Consider the following 24,252-nt stretch of genomic DNA (forward strand, 5'->3'; position numbering starts at 1 on the left):
TTGGAGAACACAAAGAGAAAAGCTGCTCGCTGGGGATTTTTGGGGGAATACCTCCTATTCGCTCCTCTTCTCTCCCAGTAGCTTGTGTGTTTGTGTGTGTGGACAGACGGACGGACGGACTGACGGAAGGACAGATGGATGGTTGGAGAGACAGAAAGACAGAAAGATGCCCCCCCTACACGTGTTTGTTTTGGATACACAGAAGGAAAAGAGGAGTTGACCCAAACCTCCCTGGATATCCTGCTCTGGGATTCTCCCCGAAAGAGACTACTGCTGGGAAAGAGAGGGAAAGAGACAACGGAGGGAGAAAGAGAGGGATGGCAGAGAGAGGAAAAGGAGAGTAGGGGCGGACCATGAACTCATGTCAGTAATGGCAGGTAGCCCCTCTGCCCAGAGACACTTTGTGGATTCAGTGACGGGAGCAGAAATATCCACTCTGGGACAATCCCGATTGACACACGGACATCACCCACACAACCACCCACTCACTCACCCTATCACCCACACACACCCACCTACTCATCCACTCTCAGTCATTGTGAACTGTTCATACCCTCGTACTAATTACAACCCATATTTCCCTCATCGTTCCGACCACACCTTTTACTTTCTTGCATCATCAATCATTACCGTGGTTACTTGAAAAAAGGTTTTGGAGAAGAAGAAAAAAACATGATTCCTTTTTATAGCGTCATATTGTTGGTTCATTCCTGGTATTGTTCAACTTGCAGATAGATTTTTTTTTGTAACGTGGTATTGTCTCAGCTCATGCCGTGCTGGTGTACGTGACGTTCAAATACACACACACACACACACACACACACACACACACCACACACACACACACACACACACACACACACACACACACACACACACACACACACACTGCAGCCCAGCACTGGGAGAGCAGAAAGCAGGACTTAGAGAGGGCTGGACCATATGTAAGATGAGGTGTTTGATTTGTGTTCCGTCCCATCGGGGGACATGCTGCTCATTCTACTCCCTCTGAGTGGTCAGGGCTCGCCAGGTGGCTCCTGGGAAAGGTGGAGGACCTAAATGAATGATAGAGCAGCACTTTTTACCCCCCCCACTGTCCCTCTACCCAGTCAAGCAGTCAGATCACAGAGAGGGAGAGAGAGGCGCTGACAGTGGAGGTGAAATAGAGAGAGGATAGAAGCTGCATCCCTTTTGGTATGGTTGTAATAGTAGCAAGGACTGGCTTTCCATAGATGGGCTATTTACAACACCGAGAGGTGTTAGTGAGCCGGAAATACAGGCAATAAGAAATCCCATCATGCCTTGCTGCTGCAGCTTCAGCTACATGGAGGAAAGGTAAAGATAAGAGAAGCCCAGGTCTGGTGGAGTTTAACCCAGCCGCTGGCTGAAACAGAGAAGCCCAGGTCTGGTGGAGTTTAACCCAGCCGCTGGCTGAAACAAAGAAGCCCAGGTCTGGTGGAGTTTAACCCAGCCGCTGGCTGAAACAGAGAGGCCCAGGTCTGGTGGAGTTTAACCCAGCCGCTGGCTGAAACAGAGAGGCCCAGGTCTAGTGGAGTTTAACCCAGCCGCTGGCTGAAACAGAGAGGCCCAGGTCTAGTGGAGTTTAACCCAGCCGCTGGCTGAAACAGAGAGGCCCAGGTCTGGTGGAGTTTAACCCAGCCGCTGGCTGAAACAGAGAAGCCCAGGTCTGGTGGAGTTTAACCCAGCCGCTGGCTGAAACAAAGAAGCCCAGGTCTAGTGGAGTTTAACCCAGCCGCTGGCTGAAACAGAGAGGCCCAGGTCTGGTGGAGTTTAACCCAGCCGCTGGCTGAAACAGAGAGGCCCAGGTCTAGTGGAGTTTAACCCAGCCGCTGGCTGAAACAGAGAGGCCCAGGTCTAGTGGAGTTTAACCCAGCCGCTGGCTGAAACAGAGAGGCCCAGGTCTGGTGGAGTTTAACCCAGCCACTGGCTGAAACAGAGAAGCCCAGGTCTGGTGGAGTTTAACCCAGCCGCTGGCTGAAACAAAGAAGCCCAGGTCTAGTGGAGTTTAACCCAGCCGCTGGCTGAAACAGAGAGGCCCAGGTCTGGTGGAGTTTAACCCAGCCGCTGGCTGAAACAGAGAGGCCCAGGTCTAGTGGAGTTTAACCCAGCCGCTGGCTGAAACAGAGAGGCCCAGGTCTGGTGGAGTTTAACCCAGCCGCTGGCTGAAACAGAGAAGCCCAGGTCTGGTGGAGTTTAACCCAGCCGCTGGCTGAAACAGAGAAGCCCAGGTCTAGTGGAGTTTAACCCAGCCGCTGGCTGAAACAGAGAAGCCCAGGTCTAGTGGAGTTTAACCCTTCTGTAGAGTCTGCTCCCAGGGACAACAAGAACCGTTGCTATCCTACACAACTTTAAAAAGCACAGGGACATCAAAGCTCATGGTCACTGTTTCTCAAGCATCATCTTTAGCATTTCCTTGTTGTTTTTTTCTTACTATTATACATTTTTTTTGTTAGAAAAATAGATTAACATTTAAAGGAGGACATTTTGAAACAGAAAGAGTAAGAAATAAACCATCTGAAAAAGCATTATTTATTCATCATAGACCCATTTGAGCACAGGTGTTGTCAGAAAGACAGTGTTGATAAGTTAACGCTGATATATTCTGGTATAAAAGTACACATTATGCAAGCTAGGGTTTTGATGATCTAATTCACCCATAATGTCCCATCTTTTCATTAACTTCCACCCAGAGACACAGGACTAGGGCCTGGGAAGGGGATAGGGAGGGCAGCCTGGACATATGCCCCAAGGGGAGAGGTTGTTGGCCCCAAAATAGCATAACCACGAGGCAGACCAGCAGTGTATCCCACACTCCTTCACTGTAGCATCTCCCAAAGGACCATGGGAAGATTCTCATGATGACCCTGTGCCCCTCTTTCCCCATGCTACCGTGTGCGTGTGTGTGTGTGTGTGTGTGTGCCTCCTTTTGAGCAAGGCCAGTGAAAGACAGCCATTTTGTTCTCTTTATTCACACACATTTGAAAACATTGACTTAAGAAAATGAGAACACGATTGTGACTTATACCACACCCAATCATGTATCTGTTCACAACCAACATTCTCATTAGTTCATTAAGAACATCAAATTTCACCAAGCCTTGTATGATCTGGGGTTTGTGCCTCTAAGAGGCTACAAAATCTGCAAATATGCAATTTCTATTTATTTTTTTAAGAATTGAGAGAAATCTACACCTATGGAAAGTGTTCTTAAACCACTGAGAGATGTAACAACAAACAGGACAAAAACAAAACGAGTAAAGTACATCACACGAGCCTGCTGTTAGAGTTTTTCATTTCTAGTATTATTTTAAACTTTTTTTCTCTTTTTTTTTTTACTGTGTGCCGTAGTTCCAAGGTAAACTGTGAAGAAAAAGAAACATTTTGAAAATGAAATGCACCTGGTTAGTTATTTAAGAAAAAGTGAGAGAAAAAAAACAAAAAACACACCAGGAATCACAAACAAATTGATGTTTCGTTGCTGTCTGACTGCGACAGAATATGACAATCGTTTTAGTTTCTTTGAATCTGACGTCCTTATCCTAGCTAACGTACAACTGACATTCTTCTGACATGGCTAGGGTCGTTTTTCTGTCTCTGTTATATGAATGAAATGTTGCAGCAATGTTGAGAGAATGTTAGTATCCTGGCTAGGAGAAGTACCTCAGGCTACTGTAAAATGCCTTGCTCGTATTGGTCAGCCCTTGGTCACCTGACTCAGTAATTTTGCACCGTTCTTCTGTAGGTAAGAAACTGTAAATACATGAATGTTTGTATTGTTTATGGATCCTGGGTTGTTACAATAGCCTTATTCACCTTTTTAGGAAAGTAAATGGAACACGCTTCAGTAAACAGAGCATACTTTCGTTGGTAAATAGCTTGTGTATATATTGACAAGATCAATAAAACAATGTTTTTATCAACTCTTAAAGTAAGATGTTTTGTATACAATTCGATTTTTTTTTTTGCTATGTATTTTAGCTAGCGCTCGTTGGAAAGCCCTTGTCCTTCCTCCCACTCCCTCCCCCTTTGCACTGTTTCCATGGCAATTTGGTTTGGAAACAATCGAGAGAAAAAGTTGCCAAACCGACTGCTGCATATTCGTGTGTACCATAAATATTTATTGAATTCATTTTTGTTGTTGTTCTGTTTTTTTTATTTGATTTCTGTTCAGTAAGTGACACAGTATTACGATTGCGTTGTTCATCTGTCTACCTGTCCTGGTTTCGTTAGTCTATCCTGGTTTCGTTAGTCTGTCCTGGTTTCGTTAGTCTGTCCTGGTTTCTGTAACCCCTCCCCTTGCAGTTTGAGATGACCAGGCCGTTGAAATGGTTAAACATTAAAAAATAAACTAAAGTGACACACATTCCACCAGTCTGTTAAGAACTGAAAATGTTTTTCAATAAAATGTTTTTCCTATGGACATGCCGTCTGTGTTTTCCTATGGTCTGTCTGTGTTTTCCTATGGTCTGTCTGTGTTTTCCTATGGACATGCCGTCTGTCTGTGCTGTTTTGAGTCTGTATTTCTGTCTGAATTAGATGGATTTTCTGAACTTGTGGGTTCTCTACAGGACATCACACTGTGCAACACTTGTGGTTACATACGGTTTGCACTGCAAAACACGTCGACCTTCCCTAGGTACAGCATTTGATACTATTGGAAGGCATTGACATCTTACCAAGACAAATAATTTGAGTGCGTTGACAGATCATTTCACTTTAACCTCTCTGGGGTATGTGGGACGCTAGCATCCCACCTGCGGGACACACTATTCAACAGCCAGTGAAATAGCAGGGCGGCAAATGCAAAACAACAAAAATCTCATAATTCAAATTTCTCAAACATACAACTATTATATACCATTTTAAAGATATGCTTCTCGTTAATCCAACCACATTGTCCAATTTCAAAAAGGCTTTACGGCAAAAGCATAACATTAGATTATGTTCAGACAGCGCCGAGACAAGAAAAACCACACAGCCATTTTCCAAGCAAGGAGAGGCGTCACAAAAACCAGAAATACAGCTAAAATGAATCACTGACCTTTGATGATCTTCATCAGATGGCACTCATAGGACTTCATGTTACACAACACATGTATGTTTTGCTCGATAAAGTTCATATTTATATCCAAAAACAGCATTTTACATTGGCGTGTAATGTTCAGAAATGTTTTGCCTCCCAAAACTTCCGGTGAATGAGCACATCAATTTATAGAAATACTCATCATAAACGTTGATAAAATACTCCACTGTTATTCAAAGAATTATAGATACACTTCTCCTTAATGCAACCGCTGTGTCAGATTTCAAAAATACTTTACAGCGAAAGCACACTTTGCAATAATCTGAGTACAGCGTTCAGACACGAAACCAAACCCGCTATTTTGTGGAGTCAACAAAACTCAGAAATAATATTATAAATATTCACTTACCTTTGATGATCTTTATCAGAATGCACTCCCAGGCATCCCAGGTCCACAATAAATGTTTGTTTTGTTCGATAAAGTCCATAATTTATGTCCAAATACCTCCTTTTTGTTTGCGCGTTCAGTCCACTACTCCAAATGCAGGAAGTGCGCGCAAAATGTCACGACGAAAAGTAAAACAAAAAGTTATATTTACGTTCGTAGAAATATGTCAAATGATGTATAGCATCAACCTTTAGGACGTTTTTAACATACATCTTCAGTAATATTCCAACCGGACAATTCCAATGTCTTCAGAAAAGAAAAGGAACACGAGCTAATGCTCATGTGAGCGTGCGCCTCTGAGCTCGCGCCTCTGAGCTCATGTCATTTTCTCACTCATCAACTTCCAGGCCCTCTTGTTCGCTCCATATTCACAGTAGAAGCATGAAACAACGTTCTAAAGACTGTTGACATCTAGTGGAAGCCTTAGGAAGTGCAAAATGAACCCTAAGTCACTGTATACTGTATAGGCAATCACTTGAAAAACTACAAACCTCAGATTTCCACACTTCCTGGTTGGATTTTTCTCTGGTTTTTGCCTGCCATATGAGTTCTGTTATACTCACAGACATCATTCAAACAGTTTTCGAAACTTCAGAGTGTTTTCTATCCAAATCGACTAATAATATGCATATCCTACCTTCTGAGCCTGAGTAGCAGGCATTTTAATTTGGGCTCGCCTTTCATCCGGACGTAAAAATACTGCCCCCTACCCTAGAGAAGTTAACCTTAAAAAGCCTTGAAACAGGTCAGAATATCTTAAAACAAGACACATTAATCTTCATGCATTTTCTGCGTCAGTGGAATCAACTCAAAACAGGTCATTTTCAGTTCATGATCTCAGTACATTTTATTTTTCATTTTACGTTTGTTAGTCTCTGGAAATGTAAGCACGTTTTTCTCTGTTGTGTGTGTCTGTGTGCTGTTTATCTGTTGTGTGTGTCTGTGTGCTGTTTATCTGTTGTGTGTGTCTGTCTGCTGTTCATCTGTTGTGTGTGTCTGTGTGCTGTTTATCTGTTGTGTGTGTCTGTCTGCTGTTCATCTGTTGTGTGTGTCTGTGTGCTGTTTCTCTGTTGTGTGTGTCTGTGTGCTGTTTCTGTCACGTCCTGACCAGTATAAGGGTTATTTGTTATTGTAGTTTGGTCAGGACGTGGCAGAGGGTATTTGTTTTATGTGGTTCGGGGTGGTGTTTTTGGAGAAGGGTATTTGATTTATGTATTCCGGGGTTTTTGGGCACTGTTCCTTGTTTATGTATTTCTATGTTTAGTCTAGTTGGTTGTATTTCTATGTTTAGGTTAATGGGGGGTTGGACTCTCAATTGGAGGCAGGTGCTTTCTCGTTGCCTCTGATTGAGAGTCCTATATATGGGTATGTGTTTGGTTTAGTGTTTCTGGGAGATTGTTTCTTGTTTTGCTGAGTGTGCCTGACAAGACTGTTTTGTTGTTTGTGAGTTCGTTTCATTTTGTTTTGTTGTTTTTGGTGTTCTTGTTATTTAAATAAATAAACAAGATGAGCATCCACATTCCTGCTGCGTTTTGGTCCTCCATTCCAGACGACAACCGTAACAGAATCTCCCACCACAAACGGACCAAGCAGCGGAGGAAGGAGCAACAGGTGGACTTGAAGGAGCAAAGGGATTTCGAGATGGACTGGCGGGAGAAATGGACCTGGGAGGACATTCTGGACGGGGCTGGACCTGGGCACCAGGCTGGGGAATACCGTCGCCCAAGGGAGGAAATCGAGGCAGCCAAGGCAGAGAGGCGGATGTACGAGGCCTTGTACGCGCAGAGGGAGAAGCACGAGAGACACCCCCAATAATTTTTTTTGGGGGGGGCACACGGGTAGTTTGGCTGGGCCAAGGATGAGCCATAAGCCAGCTACCCGTGTTTATATGGAGGACCGTATGGAGTGGAGGGCGCCGTGTTTTGCTGAAGTGCGCACGATCTCGCCCATACGCACGCACAGTCCAGTGCGAGTTATTCCAGCCCCTCGCAGATGCTGTGCTAGAGTGGGCATCCAGCCTGGTAGGAGGATGCCTGCGCAGCGCGTCTGGTCACCGGTGCGCCTCCTAGGACCAGGCTACCCTACGCCCGCTCTACGCACGGCAACCATCAGGCCCCTGCACAGCCCAGTTCGCCCTGTACTAGCACCCCGCTCGTACAGGGCTACTAGTTCCATCCAGCCAGGACGGGTTGTGCAGGAGGTGAGATCAAGACCGCCTGTGCGCCTCCATGGCCCGGTGTCTCCAGTTCCTGTCTCTCGTGCGGACCTGGAAGTGCGAAACCCCAGTCTGGCACGTCCAGTACCAGCACCATGCACCAGGCTTCCAGTGCGTCAGCCCAGTCCGACTCGTCCTGTTCCCGCTCCCCGCACTAGCCCTGAGGTGCATGTTCCCAGTCTGGCACGTCCAGTACCAGCACCACGCACTAGGCTTCCAGTGCGTCAGCCGCTCGTCAGTCAGGAGTCGCCAGAGCTGCCCGCTAGTCAGGAGTCGCCAGAGCTGCCCTCCAGTCAGGAGTCGCCAGAGCTGCCCGCCAGTCAGGAGTCGCCAGAGCTGCCTGCCAGTCAGGAGTGGCAGAGAGACACCCCCGTGGTCCTCCATTCCAGACGACAACCGTGACAGAATCTCCCCCCACAAACGGACCAAGCAGCGGAGGAAGGAGCAACAGGTGGACTTGAAGGAGCAAAGGGATTTCGAGATGGACTGGCGGGAGAAATGGACCTGGGAGGACATTCTGGACGGGGCTGGACCAGAGCTGCCCGCCAGTCAGGAGTCGCCAGAGCTGCCCGCCAGTCAGGAGTCGCCAGAGCTGCCCGCCAGTCAGGAGTCGCCAGAGCTGCCCGCCAGTCAGGAGTCGCCAGAGCTGCCCGCCAGTCAGGAGTCGCCAGAGCGGCCCCCCAGCCAGGAGCCGCCAGAGCGGCCCGTCTGCCCGGAGATGCCAGAGCGGCCCGTCTGCCCGGATCAGCAAGAGCGGCCCATCTGCCCGGATCAGCCAGAGCGGCCCGTCTGCCCGGATCAGCCAGAGCGGCCCGTCTGCCCGGATCAGCCAGAGCGGCCCGTCTGCCCGGATCAGCCAGAGCAGCCCGTCTCGCCGGATCAGCCAGAGCGGCCCGTCGCGCCGGATCAGCCAGAGCGGCCCGTCGCGCCGGATCAGCCAGAGCGGCCCGTCGCGCCGGATCAGCCAGAGCGGCCCGTCGCGCCGGAGATGCCAGAGTGGCCCGCCTGTGACCCGGAACCGGGTGAGTCTGCCTATGACCCGGAACCAGAGGATTCTAGCAGCAACCCGGAACTGAGTAAGTCTATTAATGATCCAGAACTAAATATAAGTAACTGTGTTTCAAATGAGTCTGCTGACAGTGTGGAATAGAAGAGGTCTGCCTATGATCCGAAACAAGGGGAGTCTGCCTACGGCCTGAAACGGATTAAGTCTGTCTGCATTCTGGAGGACAGTAGGCCGGAGCCTGAACCACCACCTGTATAGGTGGGTTGGGGAGGGGGGGTGTAGCACAAGTGCCGTCGGTGACGGCAGCCACCCTCCCTTCCCTCCCTTTAGTTTAGGGGGATTTTTTTTGGGGGGGGGTTTTGTTTATTTATGAGGTGCATCCGGGGTCTGCACCTTTAGGGGGGGGTACTGTCAAGTCCTGACCAGTATAAGGGTTATTTGTTATTGTAGTTTGGTCAGGACGTGGCAGAGGGTATTTGTTTTATGTGGTTCGGGGTGGTGTTTTTGGAGAAGGGTATTTGATTTATGTATTCCGGGGTTTTTGGGCACTGTTCCTTGTTTATGTATTTCTATGTTTAGTCTAGTTGGTTGTATTTCTATGTTTAGGTTAATGGGAGGTTGGACTCTCAATTGGAGGCAGGTGCTTTCTCGTTGCCTCTGATTGAGAGTCCTATATATGGGTATGTGTTTTGTTTAGTGTTTGTGGGAGATTGTTTCTTGTTTTGCTGAGTGTGCCTGACAAGACTGTTTTGTTGTTCGTGAGTTCGTTTTGTTTTGTTGTTTTTGGTGTTCTTGTCATTTAAATAAATATACAAGGTGAGCATCCACATTCCTGCTGCGTTTTGGTCCTCCATTCCAGACGACAACCGTGACAATTTCTCTGTGTGTGTCTGTGTGCTGTTTCTCTGTTGTGTGTGTCTGTGTGCTGTTTCTCTGTTGTGTGTGTCTGTGTGCTGTTTCTCTGTTGTGTGTGTCCGTGTGCTGTTTCTTTCTTTCATTGTCTGAGTATGTTTAAGAATGTAGTTCAGTATATCAGTAGTATCTGTATACTGTATATCAGTAGTCAGTAGTATCTGTATACTGTATATCAGTAGCCAGTAGTATCTGATATCAGTATATCAGTAGTATCTGTATACTGTATATCAGTAGCCAGTAGTATCTGTATACTGTATATCAGTAGCTAGTAGTATCTGTATACTGTATATCAGTAGCCAGTAGTATCTGATATCAGTAGTCTGTAGTATCTGATATCAGTAGTCAGTAGTATCTTTATACTGTATATCAGTAGCCAGTAGTATCTGATATCAGTAGTCAGTAGTATCTGATATCAGTAGTCAGTAGTATCTGATATCAGTAGCCAGTAGTATCTGCATACTGTATATCAGTAGCCAGTAGTATCTGTATACTGTATATCAGTAGCCAGTAGTATCTGATATCAGTAGCCAGTAGTATCTGATATCAGTAGCCAGTAGTATCTGATATCAGTAGTCTGTAGTATCTGATATCAGTAGCCAGTAGTATCTGCATACTGTATATCAGTAGCCAGTAGTATCTGCATACTGTATATCAGTAGCCAGTAGTATCTGTATACTGTATATCAGTAGCCAGTAGTATCAGTAGCCAGGCTGTGTATAGGTGTGGTCCTCTGCTCGGCTCTCTGTACAGGGTGGTCCATTGTGCTGTGGCCCTGGGTGATGATGTCATGGCGGGCTGTGATTAAGAGGGCCTCTCGGCTCTCGACGGGGGACACTGGCTCTCTGGAACAGACCCAACAACCTAATGCAGAGCAAGCCAGACCAGAGCAGCCAGTGTCCTGCCTGGATCAAGTCTACACTAGGGGCTATAGCATTTTAGACCAGCCAGTGTCCTGCCTGGATCAAGTCTACACTAGGGGCTATAGCATTTTAGACCAGCCAGTGTCCTGCCTGGATCAAGTCTATACTAGGTGAAAGGTTAGTGGAATCTGTGTGGGTAGCTGGACAGGTAGGATGACTGACAGTGAAGGTGAACAGGTGGTCACAGGTCAGGTGACAGAGGAATGGATGAGACTGAGGCAGGAATTCTTTTAACCATAAAGTGGTATATTTACTGGGTAGTCTGTGCTGCATAACAAAGGAAACAGAATAACATGTATCCAATCAAATTCATAATCACAAAGATCAAATCATAACAATCGTTCATTATTAACATTATTAGGTAATTCAGCAATTCAGTTCAATAAGAAGTCAATAGGAATCATCCTTGAGTCATTTAGGCTCGTAACTATTCATCATAATCATGAGAAGAATAATACAAATAATTCAATCAGTGATCGGTTGTTCAATCTATAATCCCCATCAGTTTGATATCAGAATTGATCAGTTCAGCAAACAATTACGTTTCATATTTCCCCCTTTCAAGTTTGTCTTCATATGTACATGTAATTTCATGACATATTAACCATATATCGATGGCATAATTGGCCTGTGATGATCTGTAGGGCCGTGATCATTGACCATTTACATTACACAATAGGTTTGAAGCGTGCGCTCCGAGCCGCGCTCCGCGGTATTATTTATAAACAATAACTGATGGTCCACTCTCCCGATCGCAACAGATAGTTCAGATGAAAAGGTAAGAGAATCGGTGGATTTACGTGTATTCATGGACGCACAGAACGTCTGGATTAGACGGAGTTAAGGAAGAGAAAGCAGCGAAATCGGGCTGTGGCGATTTCCTCCTTTAAATGAGTTGAGATCTGTCAGACATTTCCAACTGACCTAATTTAAGCGCCCCTGGTCCAGCTGAGCAAGTGGCCATGAATTAAAGGATTCTTCCACCAACTCCATGGGCCTTTTCTACACTAGAGGCTATAGCATTTTAGACCAGCCAGTGTCCTGCCTGGATCAAGTCTACACTAGGGGCTGTAGCATTTTAGACCAGCCAGTGTCCTGCCTGGATCAAGTCTACACTAGGGGCTATAGCATTTTAGACTAGCCAGTGTCCTGCCTGGATCAAGTCTACACTAGGGGCTGTAGCATTTTAGACTAGCCAGTGTCCTACCTGGATCAAGTCTACACTAGGGGCTGTAGCATTTTAGACTAGCCAGTGTCCTGCCTGGATCAAGTCTACACTAGGGGCCATAGCATTTTAGACCAGCCAGTGTCCTGCCTGGATCAAGTCTACACTAGGGGCTATAGCATTTTAGACCAGCCAACCCTTAGACGTAGCCCATAGGCTTAAGGGTTCTTCGGCTGTCCCCATAAAGTATCCCTTTTTGGATTCTCCTATTGGGATTGAAAAAAAATAAAAAGTTCTACCTGGAATCAAAAAGGGTTCTTCCATTGTTTTAAAAAAAAGAGTGTACAATAGATCAGCTACTGAATATCTGGCTGGGTTATTCAAACCCAGCCGTTGTCCCCCATCTAGCTACATATATCAACTTTGTTATTATCCTGGACCTGAACACCAAATACATTCTTATGCCCAGGTCAAAAACCCAATAAATCACTGGGTAATAACAACACATCCCTGGATTGCTGTACTGTGAAATATATCCCAATTAAAATAGTCAGTAGGTCTACACTACTGTGCAGCAGTGATGTGCAGTCGGATGTTGGGTTAGAACTGGCTGTAACAAAACAAGATTTACTCACAAAAAAACGTTGACGAGGCCCAAGTTCACCATACAACAAATAGCTATTAACCTGAATTTGACAAACAATTTTCACCCAATGTAGCCAAGATATATAAGCGATCGCTTTCGACAAAAATGACTCACTGCTCCACTGAGCTCAGCCGTAGACCGATGTATTATCCCAAGTAACAACTGATAGGTGACGCTAAAATACCGATATATAGACATATTTCATTGGAATAATTCGCAATGCAAACTCCAGAGTAGGGCCGTTAAGGTGATCGTATTACCGCCACACACCGGCTGTCACGAGTCATGATGGTCACGGTAACTGGGCTTCTCCAAGCTCTGATGCTGTTGATAGTCATTAGTAGCCTACCAAACTTGATAACTGCCAGGTACTCCGCACTCTGTTGTCCCTATAATCACTCTGACATCAATACGAATCTAATCTAAAATCTAATCAAACACTTAATGAGAGCCCATTAGCTTATGTTGCCCAACATTTCTATAGGCTATGCAATTGCATGAGAAAACAGAGTGATGGCCTCTATTAAAAAGAGGAGGATCCCATCAGCTTTCTATAGGCTAGGCATACCAATGTATATTTATTTCTCAACTTTCCTAATATTAAGCACATTACTTATCTTTACAACAAGGAGTATAGCATATCTGGCTGGCATGAAAATGAACCACGGGAAAAGCATCCTCCATTTACTATTTAAGTGCATAGATGACACACATGTTTTTCCGCTGCCCCTATTTCGATACAAGTTCATTCTAAATCAAAACAGATTTCATAAATGTATTATTTAGTGTATGTTAAGACAAGATTAAATCAAGAATAGTCTGATGGTTGACAATATTAGCCCATCACTTGTGAATGATGCCCAGCTTAAGGCAAACAGTGCATGCTTTTTTTCTTGACTTTTTCAAATCAAAGTCGCACACCTCATCTAGCCTAGCCCATAGTCCTATATGTTTTAATAAGGTTAGTATCACACCTCATGTAGCCTAGCCCATAGGCCTATATGTTTTAATAAGGTTAGTATCACACCTAAAGTGGCCAAATAACTTAAAAATGAAGCACATTAATCTGCTTTACAATGGGTGTAGAGCCTAACTGGCATACATAAGCAGCGCGTGAGTTTCAAGTTTGGGGATATCCTGCTGCTTATAGCCTACTGCCATGTGTGCATTGCTGCGCATTGCTGCACTTATAATGTGAAGAAATAGTCTAATAGTTTATCAACATTTTAAGCTAAATGTTCTCATCTCATTGCTTAAACATTTTTTTTTTAATGCTAGTACTTTTATTAATTTGGGATCTTTCACATCTCACAACTGTCCCAGACTATGTTTGGAAAATGTATTTCTCGCACAGAATAGAATAGGTCACTTTTGTATTATGGGGATAGTAGATTGACATTGGCTAGTTATTTTGCTGTTTGTTAGGCCAAATCATCTTGTTGGCTGACGAAAAGTAAATGTGGACAGTTCTTCCTTCCAATATCTTCGATATGCGCCTCGGAATTGGATAAGGACGTGCGCAGTTGCGTACCCGATGTGTCTGTTTTCACTTGTTGCCGTTGAGAAAGACCCGATCACATGACTGAGAGCCATGTGAGTGAGAGGTGCTTCAGCGTGAGGCGGGGAATTATAATTATTATATAGGGCATAATGGCCACTGGCCACAGAATGCAGTTTTTTGGGGGGGGGGATTATGGCCACACAAAGGGGAAATTCTAGGCGTTATTAAGTTCTTGTCAAAGTGTGAATGAGAGACTGATGAAGTGTGTACAGCCTGTACAAAAAAAACAAAGCAGAGCTCAGGCCTTTCAAGCAACTTTATTCAAATCATCATTAGAGTCTCATCATGCAGCCTTACAATTTATTAAACATCATAACATATAGGCCAACGTTTGTAGAACAACTAAAGTTACATAAATAACTCTAAATTAAGCGCATAGAAGTACCTGTTTCTTTGTTAACCGCTCAACATAGAATAGCCGAAAGAGCGCACTACCTCAAACCGTTGGGAGAAAATATACTTTCTATTTCATTCAGCTATGTTCAATTGTATTCTTCATACTATAAAATAATATAAAATAATGCTATGGAATTCTAAGCAAATCTTGTCTGCTAAATGAACTAGTGTAGCCCACAGCCATTTGGCATAGCCAGATCAGGGCCTAACATAAGAACAACTCAGAGGATGCTATTCTGTTCTTCTGAAATAGACTACATTTTCTTCATATCATGTTTCTTTAGACCTGTCTAAAATAAATAATGGATTTATTGTGAAGGTGTAGGCTATATTACATGGATTTATTAGACGTTTTAAAATGTAGACGTTCCAACAGTCTGCATCACTGGCTTGTATGCTATGCGTGGAAGACAAGAGATGCTAAATGTGTTTATGTTCATCAATGGTCAATTACCGTGAGACCGGCTGTTATTTGCTTGACAATCACCTGCTGACATTCATGACGGCCACACAGCCCTAGGCATGGGTCCTCAGATCCTCAGCCCTGCTCCTGTGTCTTTCACAGTGGATTTGTAATTCTTCCAATGCGCGGCAAGCGCAAACACACACACACACGTGCACACACACACACACGCACACACACGCAGGCACACACACACACACACACTAATATTATTACACACATATACACTGAGTGGACAAAACACTCAAAACACTCTGCTCTTTCCATGACACAGACTGAACAGGTGAATCCATGTAAAAGCTATGATCCCTTATTGATGTCACCTGTTAAATCCACTTCAAATCAGTGTAGAAGAAGGGGAAGAGATAGGTTAAATAATGATTTTTAAGCCTTGAGACAATTGAGACATGGATTGTGTTTGTGTGCCATTCAAGAATTGCAACGCTGCAGGTTTGTCACACTCAACAGTTTCCCGTGTGTATCAACAATGGTCTACCACCCAAATTGACATCCAGCCAACTTGACACAACTGTTGGAAGCATTGGATTCAATACCTTGTAAAGTCCTTTGCATGGTAGACCATTCTTGATAAGGGCAAAAGGGGTTGCAATTAAATATTAGGAAGGTGTTCCTAATGTTTTTGGACACTCGGTGTATAATAAATATGGTTCTAACTAAAGGTACATAACGATCTAAATGACTGAAAAAAATAATAATTATAGTGTTTTATGGGTAAAGGCTAAAGGAGATCTGACACGTTTTGTTCTATGAGATAATCTTTATCAGCTAACATCACCGTTTGTGAATTTGTAAACATTTATGTCATCAAAACAAGCACATAAAAAAGACTCATAATTCATAAAGGTTATAATAACTGACTGATATTATCTCATAGAACAACATTTATAATATCACCTAAGCCTGTGTAAACCTCAGACCTTATTTTCAGTGTTTATCCCAAAACCTTATTATTTTCCCATTCAGTTTCCCCGTAGGAACGGCCAACGAACCAGAGGTAACTAATTTCCTTTTTCTTAGGACAACGAGCTGGGGAGCTCTATTCTAATGATTAAACTGCAGCCTAACACACAAATCGCAAATGAAAATGCATTTAGGTCTACTGTTACTTGTAAATTAAGTCCATTCTTCTGGTGAACCTCTCAGTGACAATGTTGTAGAAGTCACAGCAGAACCCATTGTCCAACATATTAATCTGCAGGGAACACAGCAGGGAGACACATCCCCAAGGCCTCTATTCTGCCAGCACACAGCAGGGAGACACATCCCCAAGACCTCTATTCTGCCAGCACACAGCAGGGAGACACATCCTCGAGGCCTCTATTCTGCCAGCACACAGCAGGGAGACACATCCCCAAGGCCTCTATTCTATAGGCACACAGCAGGGAGACACATCCCCAAGGCCCCTATTCTGTAGGCACACAGCAGGGAGACACATCCCCAAGGCCCCTATTCTGTAGGCACACAGCAGGGAGACACATCCCCAAGGCCCCTATTCTGTAGGCACACAGCAGGGAGACACATCCCCAAGGCCCCTATTCTGTAGGCACACAGCAGGGAGACACATCCCCAAGGCCTCTATTCTGTAGGCACACAGCAGGGAGACACATCCCCAAGGCCTCTATTCTGTAGGCACACAGCAGGGAGACACATCCCCAAGGCCTCTATTCTGCCAGCACACAGCAGGGAGACACATCCCCAAGGCCTCTATTCTGCAGGCACACAGCAGGGAGACACATCCCCAAAGCCTCTATTCTGCCAGCACACAGCAGGGAGACACATCCCCAAGGCCTCTATTCTGTAGGCACACAGCAGGGAGACACATCCCCAAGGCCTCTATTCTGCCAGCACACAGCAGGGAGACACATCCCCAAGGCCTCTATTCTGCCAGCACACAGCAGGGAGACACATCCCCAAGGCCTCTATTCTGCAAGCACACAGCAGGGAGACACATCCCCAAGGACCTCTATTCTGTAGACACACAGCAGGGAGACACATCCCCAAGGTCTCTATTCTGTAGGCACACAGCAGGGAGACACATCCCCAAGGCCTCTATTCTGCCAGCACACAGCAGGGAGACACATCCCCAAGGCCTCTATTCTGCCAGCACACAGCAGGGAGACACATCCCCAAGGACCTCTATTCTGTAGACACACAGCAGGGAGACACATCCCCAAGGCCTCTATTCTGTAGGCACACAGCAGGGAGACACATCCCCAAGGACCTCTATTCTGTAGACACACAGCAGGGAGACACATCCCCAAGGTCTCTATTCTGTAGGCACACAGCAGGGAGACACATCCCCAAGGTCTCTATTCTGCCAGCACACAGCAGGGAGACACATCCCCAAGGTCTCTATTCTGTAGGCACACAGCAGGGAGACACATCCCCAAGGCCTCTATTCTGCCAGCACACAGCAGGGAGACACATCCCCAAGGCCTCTATTCTGCCAGCACACAGCAGGGAGACACATCCCCAAGGACCTCTATTCTGTAGACACACAGCAGGGAGACACATCCCCAAGGCCTCTATTCTGCCAGCACACAGCAGGGAGACACATCCCCAAGGCCTCTGGCTCATTTGGTTCCTTTTTAACACTGACCAAAAAGTAATTCCCAGTAAATGTCCAAGATCTTTAAGTCTTGCCAAAAAAAATTCATTGGTAATAATTTTTCAGACAAGTGGACAGTCCCATACTCTCTTCGCCTGCCCAACAGAAGTGAGGTAAATGGTGGTTTCCTGGCATGTCACGTCTTGTGTGCTGCCTCTGTTTGGTCTTAACTTTCATTATTGCTGACGTTACATTCTTCCAACAATCCAGACGAAGTTACATTATTCGAAGTTGGAAAATTATTTTATGTGCCATAGTGTCCATTTGTCATGTTGTTTTTGCTAGCTAGCTTTATTCAGTTCAAGGGATATGAGCGCCAAATTATGTAGACATGTGCAAATGTGTACAGTTTATCCCAAGTAATACCCACACAACATGTTTAGGCATGACGCATGCACAAAATATCTGCAAAGCTGTCATCAAGGCAAAGGGTGGCTATTTGAAGAATCTTAAATATAAAATATGTTTGGATTTGTTCAATACTTTCTTGCTTACTACATGATTCCAAATGTGTTATTTCATAGTTTTGATGTCTTCGCTATTATTCTACAATATAGAAAATAGTAAAAAAAAAATATACAACTTTTGTCTGTGTCAGGCGTGTGTGTACTTGTGGTGAAGTCAGGTGCAGGAGAGCAGAGAATTGTGAACAGGCACACACTTTATTACGGCAGGAGAAAGATTACAGACGGACGCAGCTGCGTCAAAAAACCTCCTCCAGCCAACAAGGCAAAGTGTATAGCGTGCACAATAATCACACAACATAAATGTATGACAATACAAATAAGCTTTGTGAAAACATACGGAAAATAACAAACGCTTAGCCTAGTGCATACAACACCTAACACACAAATAATTTCACACAAAGACATGAGGGGGAACAGAGGAATAAATACATGTAGTGTGATTTTGGAATGCAAACCAGGTGTGAATGGAACAAGACAAAATAAACGGATAATAGAAAAATGGAGCGGCGATAGCTAGAAAGCTGGTGACGTCGACCGCCGAACGCCGCCCAAACAAGGAGAGGGACCGACTTCAGCGGAAGTCATGACAGTCTGGTACTGTATATATTTTTTTATTTGGCTTTCCATTATACCTTTTTTTTAATTCCATTATCACAGGGTAGGCATTTACTGCTGTGCAGTAGCCATGCTCTCTGTCTGTCATGCTCTCACAATTTATAATTCCAATCTCCTTCAGAGACGTGTGTTTATGGGCATTTAAAGAGTTAAAAATAAAATTTAACAATATTTTAATTCAATGAGGCTTCCCTTAAATGTTGATCCAAAAACCGTCACGGAGGAGGATGACTTGCAGGAAAAAACAAACAAAACAAACAAAACAAAACAAAACAAAACAAACAAAACAAAACAAAACAAAACAAACAAAACAAAACAAAACAAAACAAATCAATTCTCAGAGCCTCCATCCATCCCTCTGTCCCGGTGGTCCACCATCATCATCTCAGCATCGTGTGCCTGTATTTGAGTCTTGTTAACATGGCTCGTTCCTCATACAGTATGCCCAGTCCAGGACACAGACCAGACGCCTTACATGTCAGTGTTCATTACTTCTGTACTGTAGCACAGGAAAAACACCCAAGGCACATTCTTCCTCCAAAGTTGGCATTCCTCTATGATTCATAATCTTTGGATTGGTGTAGACTGTGTCACATTACCACCGATCGGCACACAGTTTCTCTTCCCTGTAAGAATGATTCACTTGTAACAAAGTCAACCAAGTTGTCATGCTAATATGAAGAAGTCGTTTGTTTGGTATTAGCCCTGAGGCTAGTCAATAGACAACATCAGAACTAGGTCTACAGTGTCCCAGTACATAACTCTCTGTATGATTCACGGTGGGGACATCCACGCTAAGCCCTGTGTGGTGGTGACCTGCTCTGTTACCATGACGCTGAGCTAGGCGTGTCGCGGTAGCCGACACCTTCTCAGCCCTGAAACTAACCCAGTGAAACTAGTAACCCACTGGCGGTCGGTTCCCTCTCCTCTCTGTCTAAATCTCCCTCAGCCTGTTCGTCTGCTGATTGTACACAGGTACAGTATGTTACCTCCCTTCATTGTGTCAACATACTGACAGATCCGTTTTTAGTGGATGTATTTAGTGGATGTGTTTAGTGGATGTGTTTAGTGGATGTGTTTAGTGGATGTGTTTAGTGGATGTGTTTAGTGGATGTGTTTAGTGGATGTATTTAGTGGTTGTTTTTAGTGGATGTGTTTAGTGGATGTGTTTAGTGGATGTATTTAGTGGATGTATTTAGTGGTTGTTTTTAGTGGATGTGTTTAGTGGATGTGTTTAGTGGTTGTGTTTAGTGGTTGTATTTAGTGGATGTGTTTAGTGGATGTGTTTAGTGGTTGTGTTTAGTGGTTGTATTTAGTGGATGTGTTTAGTGGATGTGTTTAGTGGTTGTGTTTAGTGGATGTGTTTAGTGCATGTATTTAGTGGATGCTACTAAGAGTGATAGAAAAACAGACTTTTCAGATGTTCTTGTTCCTCACTCTTCTCCTCCCACCTTTTTCCCTCTTTTTTCACCCTTTTTCTATCTCTTTCTGTCACTCTTTCAACAGGGTTATTTTGCTTCCCCTTTTCCCTGTGATTCTGAATCACGTTTCCTTTAGAAAAGTCCTATTTTCTCCACAGAGTCAATGTGCGGGGGCACCGGTTAGTCGAGGTAATTGAGGTAATATGTGTATGTAGGTAAAGTTAAAGTGACTATGCATTGATAATAAACAGAGAGTAAAATAAACAGAGAGTAGCAGCAGTGTAAAAGAGGGGTATGGGTAGCCCTTTGATTAGCTGTTCAGGAGTCTTATGGCTTGGGGGTAGAAGCTGTTAATAAGCCTGTTACACTTGGCGCTCGGCACTCCGGCGCTCCGGTACTGCTTGCCGTGCGGTAGCAGAGAGAACAATCTATGACTAGGGTGGCTGGAATCTTTGACAATATTTAGGGTCTTCCTCTGACACCGCCTGGTATAGAGGTCCTGGATGCCAGGCCGCTTGGCCCCAGTGATGTACTGGGCCATACGCAGTACTCTCTGCAGTGCCTTGGGTCGGAGGCAGAGCAGTTTCCATACCAGGCAGTGATGCAACCAGTTAGGATATTCTCGATTGTGCAGCTGTAGAACCTTTTGAGGATCTTTGGACGCATGCCAAATCTTTCCAGTCACCTGAAAATAGGGAAATAGGCTTTGTCGTGCCCTCTTCACGACTGTCTTGGTGTGCTTGGACCATGTTAGTTTGTTGTTGATGAGGACACCAAGGAATTTGAAGCTCTCAACCTGCTCCACTACAGCCTCGTCATTGAGAATGGGTGTGTGCTCTGTCCTCCTTTTCCTGTCGTCCACAATCATCTCCTTTGTCTTGATCACGTTGAGGGAGATGTTGATGTCCTGGCACCACACTGCCAGGTCTCTGACCTCCTCCCTATAGGCTGTCTAATCGTTATCGGTGATCAGGCCTACCACCGTTGTGTCATTGGCAAACTTGATGATGGTGTTGGAGTTGTGCCTGGCTGTGCAGTCATGAGTGAACATGGAGTACAGGAGGGGACTGAGCATGCACCCCTGAGGGGCCCCCGTGTTGAGGATCAGCCTGGCGGATGTGTTGTTACCTATCCTTACCACCTGAGGGCGGCCCGTCAGGAAGTCCAGGATACAGTTGCAGAGGGAAGTGTTTCGTCCAAGGGTCCTTAGCTTATTGATGATCTTTGAGGGCACTATGGTGTTGAACGCTGAGCTGTAGTCAATGAATAGCATTCTCACATACCTTCCCTTTGTTAATTGCCCTGTCTATAACTGTCTGCTCCCCTGTTTGTTCCCTGTTTCAGCATTCATGTCGTTGTATGTTCATGTCCAGACACTGTCCTGTCCTGTTCCCATGTTCACTACCTGTACTTGCTTCTCGTCTAGCAGCGTCGCCCCTTACAGTTACAAATAACGCAAAAAACACACACACATTAGAACAATTGGCTAGGGGATCGTAAAATGGCAGCCCATTTCCTCCGGCGCCATAATTGTATAATATATATTATTCAGGCATGCACACCCAGAGTTAGACAGTTACAAGTGAATCTTCTTTTAATGCTCACATTATTGTCAACTCGAAGCGTCCTCTCTCCTGGCTCTCATTAGCTGAACCTTCTGTTAGCGACACGGTGGCTTTAATCAGTAGAAGTCTCTGTGTCGCTAGTGTTAGCCGTTAACGGAGCTCTCATCAGACATATATGACACCTCTAGACCTTTTGGTTAAAGGTTAACCTAACTGACAGTACCACAATTCGCAGAGGATACTTCAATCCCAGGCAGGTGTCAATCAAACAGACTGACAGCCTATCAGAGACGTGTTAACTCATAAGTACGACCCTCGGGTCACCTCATGCTGTCAGCACTGGGCGGGGAGATGTCAGTCACCTTGTTGCCAGGGCGATACCTCACCATTATCCTCCTTTGTCACAGGGATCAGTCTGACATCATTAGACACCAGTCAGCTCACCTTTAATGGACCCGCAAGGAGCCAACAGGCTGACTGAAGATCATTGAATCCTTCCTCCATCCATCTTATCCCTTCCATCCATGATAGGTGGTCCGACAGCACACCTCTATAATACTTCCATCCTTATCCCCTCCTATCCCCATCCTGGGTTCCCCGCAGCCCAGAGCTCCATCCTCATCTCCTCCTATCCCCATCCTGGGTTCCCCGCAGCCCAGAGCTCCACCCTCATCTCCTCCTATCCCCATCCTGGGTTCCCCGCAGTACAGAGCTCCATCCTCATCCCCTCCTGTCCCCATCCTGGGTTCCCCGCAGCCCAGAGCTCCATCCTCATCTCCTCCTGTCCCCATCCTGGGTTCCCCACAGCCCAGAGCTCCATCCTCATCTCCTCCTGTCCCCATCCTGGGTTCCCCGCAGCCCAGAGCTCCATCCTCATCTCCTCCTGTCCCCATCCTGGGTTCCCCGCAACCCAGAGCTCCATCCTCATCTCCTCCTGTCCCCATCCTGGGTTCCCCGCAACCCAGAGCTCCATCCTCATCCCCTCCTGTCCCCATCCTGGGTTCCCCGCAGTACAGAGCTCCATCCTCAGCCCCTCCTGTCCCCATCCTGGGTTCCCCGCAGCCCAGAGCTCCATCGTCATCGCCTCCTGTCCCCAACCTGGGTTCACTGCAGCCCAGAGCTCCATCCTCTCTACACACAGACAGATACCTCAATCTCTTTGTGTTGTTGTGTTGTTGTCTTGTGTTGTTTGTGTTGTTGTCTGTGCACAACAATGTTTGTACCATGTTTGTGCTGCAAGCTTGTTGAGCTGCTGCCATGTTGTGGTGCTACCATGTTGTTGTCATGTTGTGTTGCTACCATGTTGTGGTGTCATGTGTTGCTGCCATGCTATGTTGTTGTCTTCGGTTTCTCTTTATGTACACTACCGTTAAATTTTTTTGGGTCATTTCGAAACGTCCTTGTTTTTGAAAGAAAAGCTATTTTTTTGTCCATTAAAATAACATCAAATTGATCAGAAATACAGTGTAGACATTATTAATGTTGTAAATTACTATTGTAGCTGGAAACTGCTGATTTTTTAATGGAATATCTACATAGGCGTACAGAGGCACATTATCAGCAACCATCACTCCTGTGTTCTAATGGCACGTTGTGTTAGCTAATTCAAGTTTATCATTTTAAAAGGCTAATTGATCATTAGAAAACCCTTTTGCAATTATGTTAGCACAGCTGAAATCTGTTGTGCTGGTTAAAGAAGCAATAAAACTGTCCTTTAGACTAGTTGAGTGTCTGGAGCATCAGCATTTGTGGGTTCGATTACAGGCTCAAAATGGCCAGAAACAAAGACCTTTCTTCTAAAACTCGTCAGTCTATTCTTGTTCTGAGAAATGAAGGCTATTCTATGCCAGAAATTGCCAAGAAACTGAAGATCTCGTACAACACTGTGTACTACTCCCTTCAGAGAACAGCGCAAACTGGCTCTAACCAGAATAGAAAGAGGAGTAGGAGGCCCCAGTGCACAACTGAGCAAGAGGACAAGCACTTTAGAGTGTCTAGTTTGAGAAACGGATGCCTCACAAGTCCTCAACTGGCAGCTTGAATAAATAGTACCCGCAAAACACCAGACTCAACATTGAAGAGGTGACTCCAGGATGCTGGCCTTCTACGCAGAGTTGCAAAGAAAAAGCCATATCTCAGACTGGCCAATAAAAAGAAAAGATTAAGATGGGCAAAAGAACACAGACACTGGACAGAGGAACTGTTGTGGTGTCTCTCTTGTCGTGATGTGTGTTTTGTCCTATATTTTAATTTTATTTTTAATTTTTCATCCCAAGCCCCCGTTCTCACAGGAAACAGTTTGCTTTTAGCCTTTTGGTATGTCGTCATTGTAAATAAGAATATGTTCTTCACTAAATTAAAAAAAAATAATACATTTGCGTGATTTCCTGGACCGCTACCAGGCTTATTTCTGCATCTCATAGAGCCCAGGAGATATAGGAGACACTGGGAGAATCTCATCGTCAGGATTAGTTTAATTGGTAGAGACACACACACACACACACACACACACCCGCACCCTCAACTTCTCACTGCTTCTTTGTAAAGACAATGGTCTCTTTAATCAACGTTATCAGCTTGGGGTGATAATGTTATTTCTTAACACTCAGTAGTGTGTGATTAAATCGATGAGGTCGAGATCCCCATCCGTCTTTGGATTTGGGGAAAAGCGACAAATTAACAAGGTGATTCAATTCATTTTTTTGTTGTTTTAATGGCTGGCGAGGAGTTTTGCATATACAGTGCCTTGGGAAGTATTCAGACCCCTTGACTTTTT

General features: G+C 45.0%; 1 protein-coding gene across 1 annotated transcript in view; it reads left to right on the forward strand.

Moving 5' to 3' along the window:
- The window catches only part of LOC115190930 (ephrin-B2a-like), a 7,904-nt gene extending 3,463 nt beyond the window's left edge, over positions 1 to 4,441 (forward strand). The window contains exons 3-4 of the mRNA XM_029748966.1: positions 1 to 1,356; positions 1,404 to 4,441. The exon at positions 1 to 1,356 is cut by the window's left edge and continues 523 nt beyond it. The gene's annotated coding sequence lies outside the window, so the exon portion shown is untranslated. The remainder of the gene's footprint in view (positions 1,357 to 1,403) is intronic.
- The last annotated feature ends 19,811 nt before the right edge of the window (positions 4,442 to 24,252 follow it).

Source organism: Salmo trutta, unplaced genomic scaffold, assembly GCF_901001165.1.
Source record: "Salmo trutta unplaced genomic scaffold, fSalTru1.1, whole genome shotgun sequence".
Taxonomy (NCBI): domain Eukaryota; kingdom Metazoa; phylum Chordata; class Actinopteri; order Salmoniformes; family Salmonidae; genus Salmo; species Salmo trutta.